This window comes from Chinchilla lanigera, unplaced genomic scaffold (genome assembly GCF_000276665.1).
Source record: "Chinchilla lanigera isolate Chin_1 unplaced genomic scaffold, ChiLan1.0 scaffold00012, whole genome shotgun sequence".
In the NCBI taxonomy this organism is placed as follows: Eukaryota; Metazoa; Chordata; class Mammalia; order Rodentia; family Chinchillidae; genus Chinchilla; species Chinchilla lanigera.
This window is the reverse complement of record NW_004955413.1, coordinates 4,316,199-4,323,140: the sequence shown is the minus strand read 5'-3', so window position 1 is coordinate 4,323,140 and position 6,942 is coordinate 4,316,199.

The window sequence follows — 6,942 nt, the reverse complement described above, 5'->3', positions numbered from 1 at the left end:
TACCTGCGAGAAAACTATATTACAAAAAAAAAAACAGAATAAAAGGAAAGAGTTGGGGGATAGTGATTATAGGGAGGAGCCATGAGGATGGAAGGAAGGGAATCACACAGATGCGAATCATTGATAACTATCAAGTCTTTGGGTTCCTAGGTATTAATTTTATTTTCCCATTTTGTGTCTTGTATATATGTGAGCATATAGTGTGTTGAATTATTATACATATCTAATTTCAAGTATTATACACAATATATTTATAATTATATACAATTATAATTTATAACTATACACAATGTACATATTGGGTAGATATATTAGATGTATAAATCTTTTCTTTTTGGTACCGGGAATTGAACTCAGGACCTTGCGCTTGCCAGGCAGGTGCTTATGTCACTGAGCTATATCCCCGGCCCTCGATGTATAAATCAATAGATCAATAGATAGTGTAGTTAGAGCAGTCAAAAATCATAGAGCCAAAAAAAATAATAGAGCCAGATAACAAAGTGTGGTCACCAGATTACAGGGAGTAGAACTGGGAAGTTATTGTTTAATAAGTACAGAATCTTATAAAATGAAGAGAGTTATTTATGGTAAACCAGGCATGGTGGAATATACCTGTAATCCCAGAACTTAGGAGGCTGAGGCAGGAGAAACCATGAGTTCAAGGTCGGCTTGGGTTATGTAGTAGTTCAATTACACAGCTAGATCCTGTCTCAAAAACACAATTATGGAGAGTGGGGCATGGTGGCTCATGCCTGTAATCCCAGCACTCAGGAGGCTGAGGCAGGAGTATCAGTTTGAGTTCAAGGCCAGCCTGGGCTACATAAATGAGTTCAAGGTCAGCCTGAACTGCATAGTGAGACCCCGTCTCAAAAAGACAAAAAAAAAAAAATCCAAAAAACAAAAAACAATTATGGAGATGGATGGTGGTGATGGTCGCACAACACGATGAATGTATTTAACATCTCTAAGCTGCACACTTAAACTTGGTTTAACTGGGCTGGGCATGGTCGCGCACATCTGTAATCCCAACACTCAGGAGGCTGAGGCAGGAGGATCGTTGTGAGTTCGAGACCAGCCTGGGCTACAAAGTGAGTGCAAGGCCAGCCTGAACTGCATAGTGAGACCTTGTCTCAAAAAGACAAAAAACAAAAAAACAAACAAACAGACAAATAAAACTTGGTTTAGCTGGGCTGGGGATATGGACACCTGTAATCCCAGCTACTTACTGAGAGGTTGAGGCAGAAGGCTAGGAGGATCCCAAATTGAAAGTCAGTTTGGGAAATTTAGCAAGACCTTATCTCAAAAAATAGAAAAGGCTGGGTTTGGGTGTGAGGATGCTGCCTATAATCCCAGCACTCTGAGGGACTGAGGCAGGATTGCAAATTTGAGGCCAGCCTGGACAAGTCAGTGAGACCTTGTGTTAGCAACTAAATGAAATATTAAAATAGATGGGGAACACAGCTAGTGCAGAGGTCCTGGGTCCCATCCCCAGAACTGGGAGATGACCTGGACTTGGGGTATAGCTCAGCGGTAGAGTACCCCTGGGTTCAATCCCCAGTATAATCAAAAACGTATTTTTTTGGTTAGGATGGTAAAATCTACGTTATGTGTATTTTATCATAATAAAATTTATATGTATATATACACTTAAAAGTAGAACAAAAGAAAATACTAAAGGCACCCATGATGGTAGATGGCTATAATTCAAGTACTTGGAAGGCTGAGGCAGGAGGATCAGAGCTGGAGGCCACCTGGGGCCACACTGCCAGGTCAAGGTTGGTTTCAACCGTATAAGGAGAACCTGTTTCATAAAAGAAAACAAAACAAAACTCGGCAGCTACAGATAGTTGGGAAGGATGACAGGGTGGCTCCAGGGTTCTGGTCCTGGGTAAACTAGAAGCATGGAGATGCTACTTACAGAGAGGAAATGCTGGAGTGGGGAGATTTGTACTTGGATGGAGAAGGTCTTGAGGAAGCCAAGAGACAGAGACGTAGGTAAAATTTGGAGCCACCAGACAAAATATTTAGCACCCAAGCCAGGTGTGGTGGCATATGCCTGTAATCCCAGCATTTGGGAGGCTGAGGCAGGAGAATTGCCATGAGTTTGAGACCAGCCTAGGCTACATAGTGAGCTCAGAGCCAGCCTGAATTACATAGTGAGACCCTGTCTCAAACAAAACAAAACAAAACAAAACAAAGACAAAACAAAACAAGAAAAAAATATATTTAGCATGCAGACACAGAATGAAATCCAGATGGGGACTGACCACAGGGAGTGCAGAGAACAATCACTGCCCAGGAGGTAAGGAGGAGCTGGCACAGTGGAACCACCAGGACCTCAAAGCACATTAAACACCAGGCGAAGAAAGTGTTCTAGGAGGGCACAGGATCAACTGAGTGAAAGGATGCTGCTCACCAAGTGAAATCTCCCCGACAGCTGACCTCTGAAGTGAGAAACATGCAAAAGTCATTTGGGAAGAGAGATTTCAGGAGGAGAGCTTGGGCTGAAGCCCATCAGGAGAAGGTGTAAGAGACTGGGACTGTAGCCACGTCTCAGGATACCATGAGGATGAGGCTGCTCGCCATTCATCAATGGCAGGATCACAAGGGTAGCAGGGTGTGGTGGCACATGGCTATAATACCACCACTGGGAGAGGCTAAGGCAGGAAGTTTGCCAGTCTCAGCCCAGCCTGGGCAGCTTGACGACCTAGCAAGACCCTCCCTGATTTAAAATAAAACAGAGTTGAAGATATAGCTCAGTGTAACCTGGGTTTAATCTCCAGTATCCTCCCACCAGAAAAAAATTATAGTGCAGGACTGGCGATGCAGCTCAGAGATACAACACTTGCCTAGCAAGGCCCTGAGTTTGATCTCCAGAGAGAGAGGGAGGCTGAGACAGAAAGAGGAGAAGTGGAGATGGAGAAGAGGAGGAGGAGGAAGAGGAAGAATTTGTGCTATGCTCTGCTTGTATATACTTAAAGAAACTGAAAGAACACATAGAACTGAGTCACGCTGGGGTCAGGGACGGGAACCGGAAGGATGGTGGGTGGGGTGAGAAGGAAAACTTTGATCCCACACTGTTCTATATAGATTTAGAGTGTTGACTTTACCATATGAATGCATTACCAATTCTAAACAGTAGGCTGAAAATTGCAATCATCCAGATTTGAGTGGTAAGACAGAGAAGGCAGGGGAGAAAAAGTGGGGACCATACCAGAGGCCTTCTTCGAGAAAGCCTGGCTGCAATGAGCAGCAGAGAAGGGCCCGCTGGAGGGAATGTGCAGCTAAGCAGATCTCCCGAAGCCAGGAGACAGTATGGGTGTGCCTGCTGCTGCTGCTGCCAGATACCAAGCAGAGCTGCTGCAGGAGAGGTAGGGACAGTCGATGGCATGATGACTCGGAATGACAGGGTCTGGGATCCCCACAGGGGGAACAGAGGTGCTGGGAAGAGGTGGTGGAAATGGAAGTACTTCCTCTGCTTCCTTCAATTTTCTCAGTAAAGGAGCAAGTAAGATCACCAGTTCAAAAAAAAGTAGTTTAGGGCTGGGGATTTAGCTCAGCGGCACAGTGCCTGCCTGGTAAGCGCAAGGTCGTGAATTCGATTCCCAGTACCGGAAAAACAAAACAAAACAAAAAAATAGGTAGTTTAGAAGGACACTGAACATTTGAGGCCAGAAAACAGACAGAAAGAAATCTACCCTGAAAAATACTGAGAACCTAGCTGGCCCCAGAGAGGGTAACAAAACTTCCAGAGTCAGACACAGCCAGAAACAGGGCCACGAGGACAGCTGGGCAGCCTGTCACTCTACTCCACTGTCTCCTTTACTGCATGACAGGGCTGAAAAGCCGCTGTAACTTTGTTCTTGCTCTCCGCCATATCCCCAGCTCCGGCCCAGTACCCAGCAGGTAGTAAATGGTCAAAAAAAAAATGTTTACCAGGAGAAAGAATCAATCAGAATACTAGAAATGATTGGTCATGACCCGAAGTCCTCCCTATAAAAGGCATACAGACAGTAAGTGTTCGCTTGATAAACGGCCCACACCAGGCGTGTTCTAGGGATGGACACCGTCTGTGGCTGCGTGGCCCTGTCCACTGGCAAGGTGTACTGTCTCTCCTGTGCCACTAGCAGACACGGAAGGACAGCTCACTCGCTCACTGCTGTGTGCCCACTAATGAAGGCTGTCGGGCAAGGAGGGAGGGCAGCTGCTGCAGATGCTGAAGGGAGCAGCAGGCTTCCTTCCGGGAGAGGCGGGAATGCCAGGCTAATAACAGTCACAACTGCATGGGAACTGGAAGGAGTGGTGGAGGGAGGGTTGGAGGGAGGGGGAGCACCTCAGGGGTGTAGATGTGAGCTGTGGGCGCAGGGCAGAGGTCAGGATGGGTGGGCAGACAGAGGAAAGGCAGGAGAGGACAGAGAACAGGACGAAGTGCTCAGAGGAGGCAGGGGTCCTGGAAGAAGTTTAGTAAGCAACGGACAGCAAGCATCTCCCATGAGCCAAGGCACTGCAGTAGGGTTAGGATTCAGGGTAAGCAAGACAAATGACAGCTTTGCTCTCCTGTGTAAGTGGGGCAGACAACCAACAGCAGGCAGATCATTCCAGAAAGTGAAGAGTCCAAAAGACAACAAAACTTGATGAAAGAGGCTGGTGGGGCGGGCATAGCAGTGCATGCCTAGCCTATAATCATAGCACTTGGGAAGCTGAGTCGGGAGGATTGCTGCAAGTGTAAGGCCAGCCTGGCCTCATAGTGAGTTCAAGCCCAGCCTGAACTACCTGGGCAGATGCCATCTCAAAAAAAGAAAATAAGAAAAAAGAGGGTGGGGGCACTTTAGATTCTAAGTAGAGGTTTGAATGATCAGAAGGTAGGTAGGATGGGAGGGAAGGGTGGCAAAGCATTCCAAGGAGAGGGAATCAAATTGCAGGAGTGCTAAAAGAAAGGTTTCTGATGTTCTAGAACAGCAATAAGCCTGATTTGGCAGGAGCACTGTGTACTAAGAGGAGTATAAATTGGTGGGCTTCTTGTTAGGTAAATGGTGACGAGCTGGTAAAGAACACAGCCAGCCTGAGCTTGGGGGTTACAGATGAGACCTCCTGGAGCAACTCTAAAGGACAGTTGAGTCCAGTACTGCTGGGTCATGTATGGGTAGGATGAGGGGGGTTGGGGGATGGGCTTGGGTCAGATCATGCAAGGGGAGTGGGAGATTGGGAGAGCAAGGATGGCTGAGGATGGCTATAGCAATGGGCCCTGTGACCTAGCGGGTGAGGCGCATGTGACTCGTCCTAGCAGAGTAGGCCTTTCTCCCTGGGCTCAGGTGGTGGCTGCAGGATGTTGGAACCTGCTGGCTGTAATTGTTTTCAGAGCTCAGGTGGCTGGGGGAGGGGAGGCAGACAGGGATCAGAGCTATCACTTCTCCTTACACAGACTTCAGATTTATTCCTAGTATGATACAAAGGCACTTGAAGCCAGCCTCATGGGAGCACGTCTATAAGGCCAGCTATTTAGGAAGCTGAAGTAGGAGAATCAGGGGCTGAGGATATAGCTCAGTGGCATAAGCGCCTGCTTGGCAAGCGTAAGGTCATGAGTTCGATCCCTCGTACTGCAAAAGAAAAAAAAAAAGTAGGAGAATCATTGGGACAAGTTTGAGGCCAGCCTGGGCAACACAGTAAGACCCTGTCTCAAGATAAAAAGTAAAAAGAGCTGCAGGTATAGAGCACCTGTGGGTTTGATACACACACACAGCAAAAAGGGAAAAAGAGAATATCGTTAGACATGCTAAACATGTTAGAATTTTAACATGGTACTGATACTGTGAAGACTAGTTTGTAAGGGCAAGGACCAAAGTGAGGAACCAGCTAGGCAGGCTTGGATCCAGCTGTAGCAAGGGATTAAGGGAAGGGGATGGAGTCTGGATGGATGTCCAGTGCAGACCCCACAGGAGTTGCTGGTTAATTCAACATGTAAAGGGAGCCAGTGAAAGGAACCATTCTCCATTTTTAGCCTGAACAAGGAGGAGCTGTCATGTCCCAGGAAGGGGACGCAGGGAGAGCAATGGGTTGGGGTGGCAGAGTTCAAGACATCCATGTTAGTCACGCTGGCTTTGCATGGCCATTAGACATCCAAGTGGAGATGTCAAACAGCCTGCTGGATAAATGAGTCTGGCGCTCTGGATATAAATTTAGGACTCACTGACATTTACAGAGTATTTAAGCCCTGGGACTGGATGAGATCACTGGACAGAGAATGTGGAAAGAGAAGGCCAAGAACTAAGTCCTCGGAGGTACCAACATTTAGAGGTCAGAGCTGAGTAAGACAAGAAGATAGCTTGCAAGGTTGGAGAGAAAGTAGGAGTGTGGTGCCCCGTGGTGCAAAGATGAAAAGCAGGGTAATGTGAGAGAGGATGGGGCGGCAGTAGGAGTAGGGGAGTCTACTTTTGAGAGAGATTGACAAAGGCTTCCTTTTCTCAAGGGAGACAAGGGAGACTGGAGCGAAAGGGTGAAAAGCCAGGGAAAACCATTACAGAAAGGCGACAGAAAATACAAAGGCCCTGAGGCAGGTTCTGCTATTCTGCTAGGAAGTAGATCAGGTCTACTGTGCCTCAAGAATAGAAACCTTTAGGACAGGAAACCAGGGAGGTACCTAGGGATGACGACTCATAGTGCCCTGTAAGTACAGTAAGAAGCTGTAATATTGTGAGTACTGACAAGCCCCCTGCAGCTGCCAGTCTTTGGGGGCTGATCTATTCATTTTAAAGATCACCTGGTCGGAAGTGGTGGCACACACCTGTAATTCCAGCACTCAAGAGGCTGAAGCAGGAGGATCACTGTGAGTTCAGGACCAGCCTGGGCTACAAAGTGAGCTCAAGGCCAGCCTGAACTGCACAGGGAGACCCTGTCTCAAAAAGGAAAGAGACAGAGAGACAGAAAGAGAGACAGAAAGAGAGA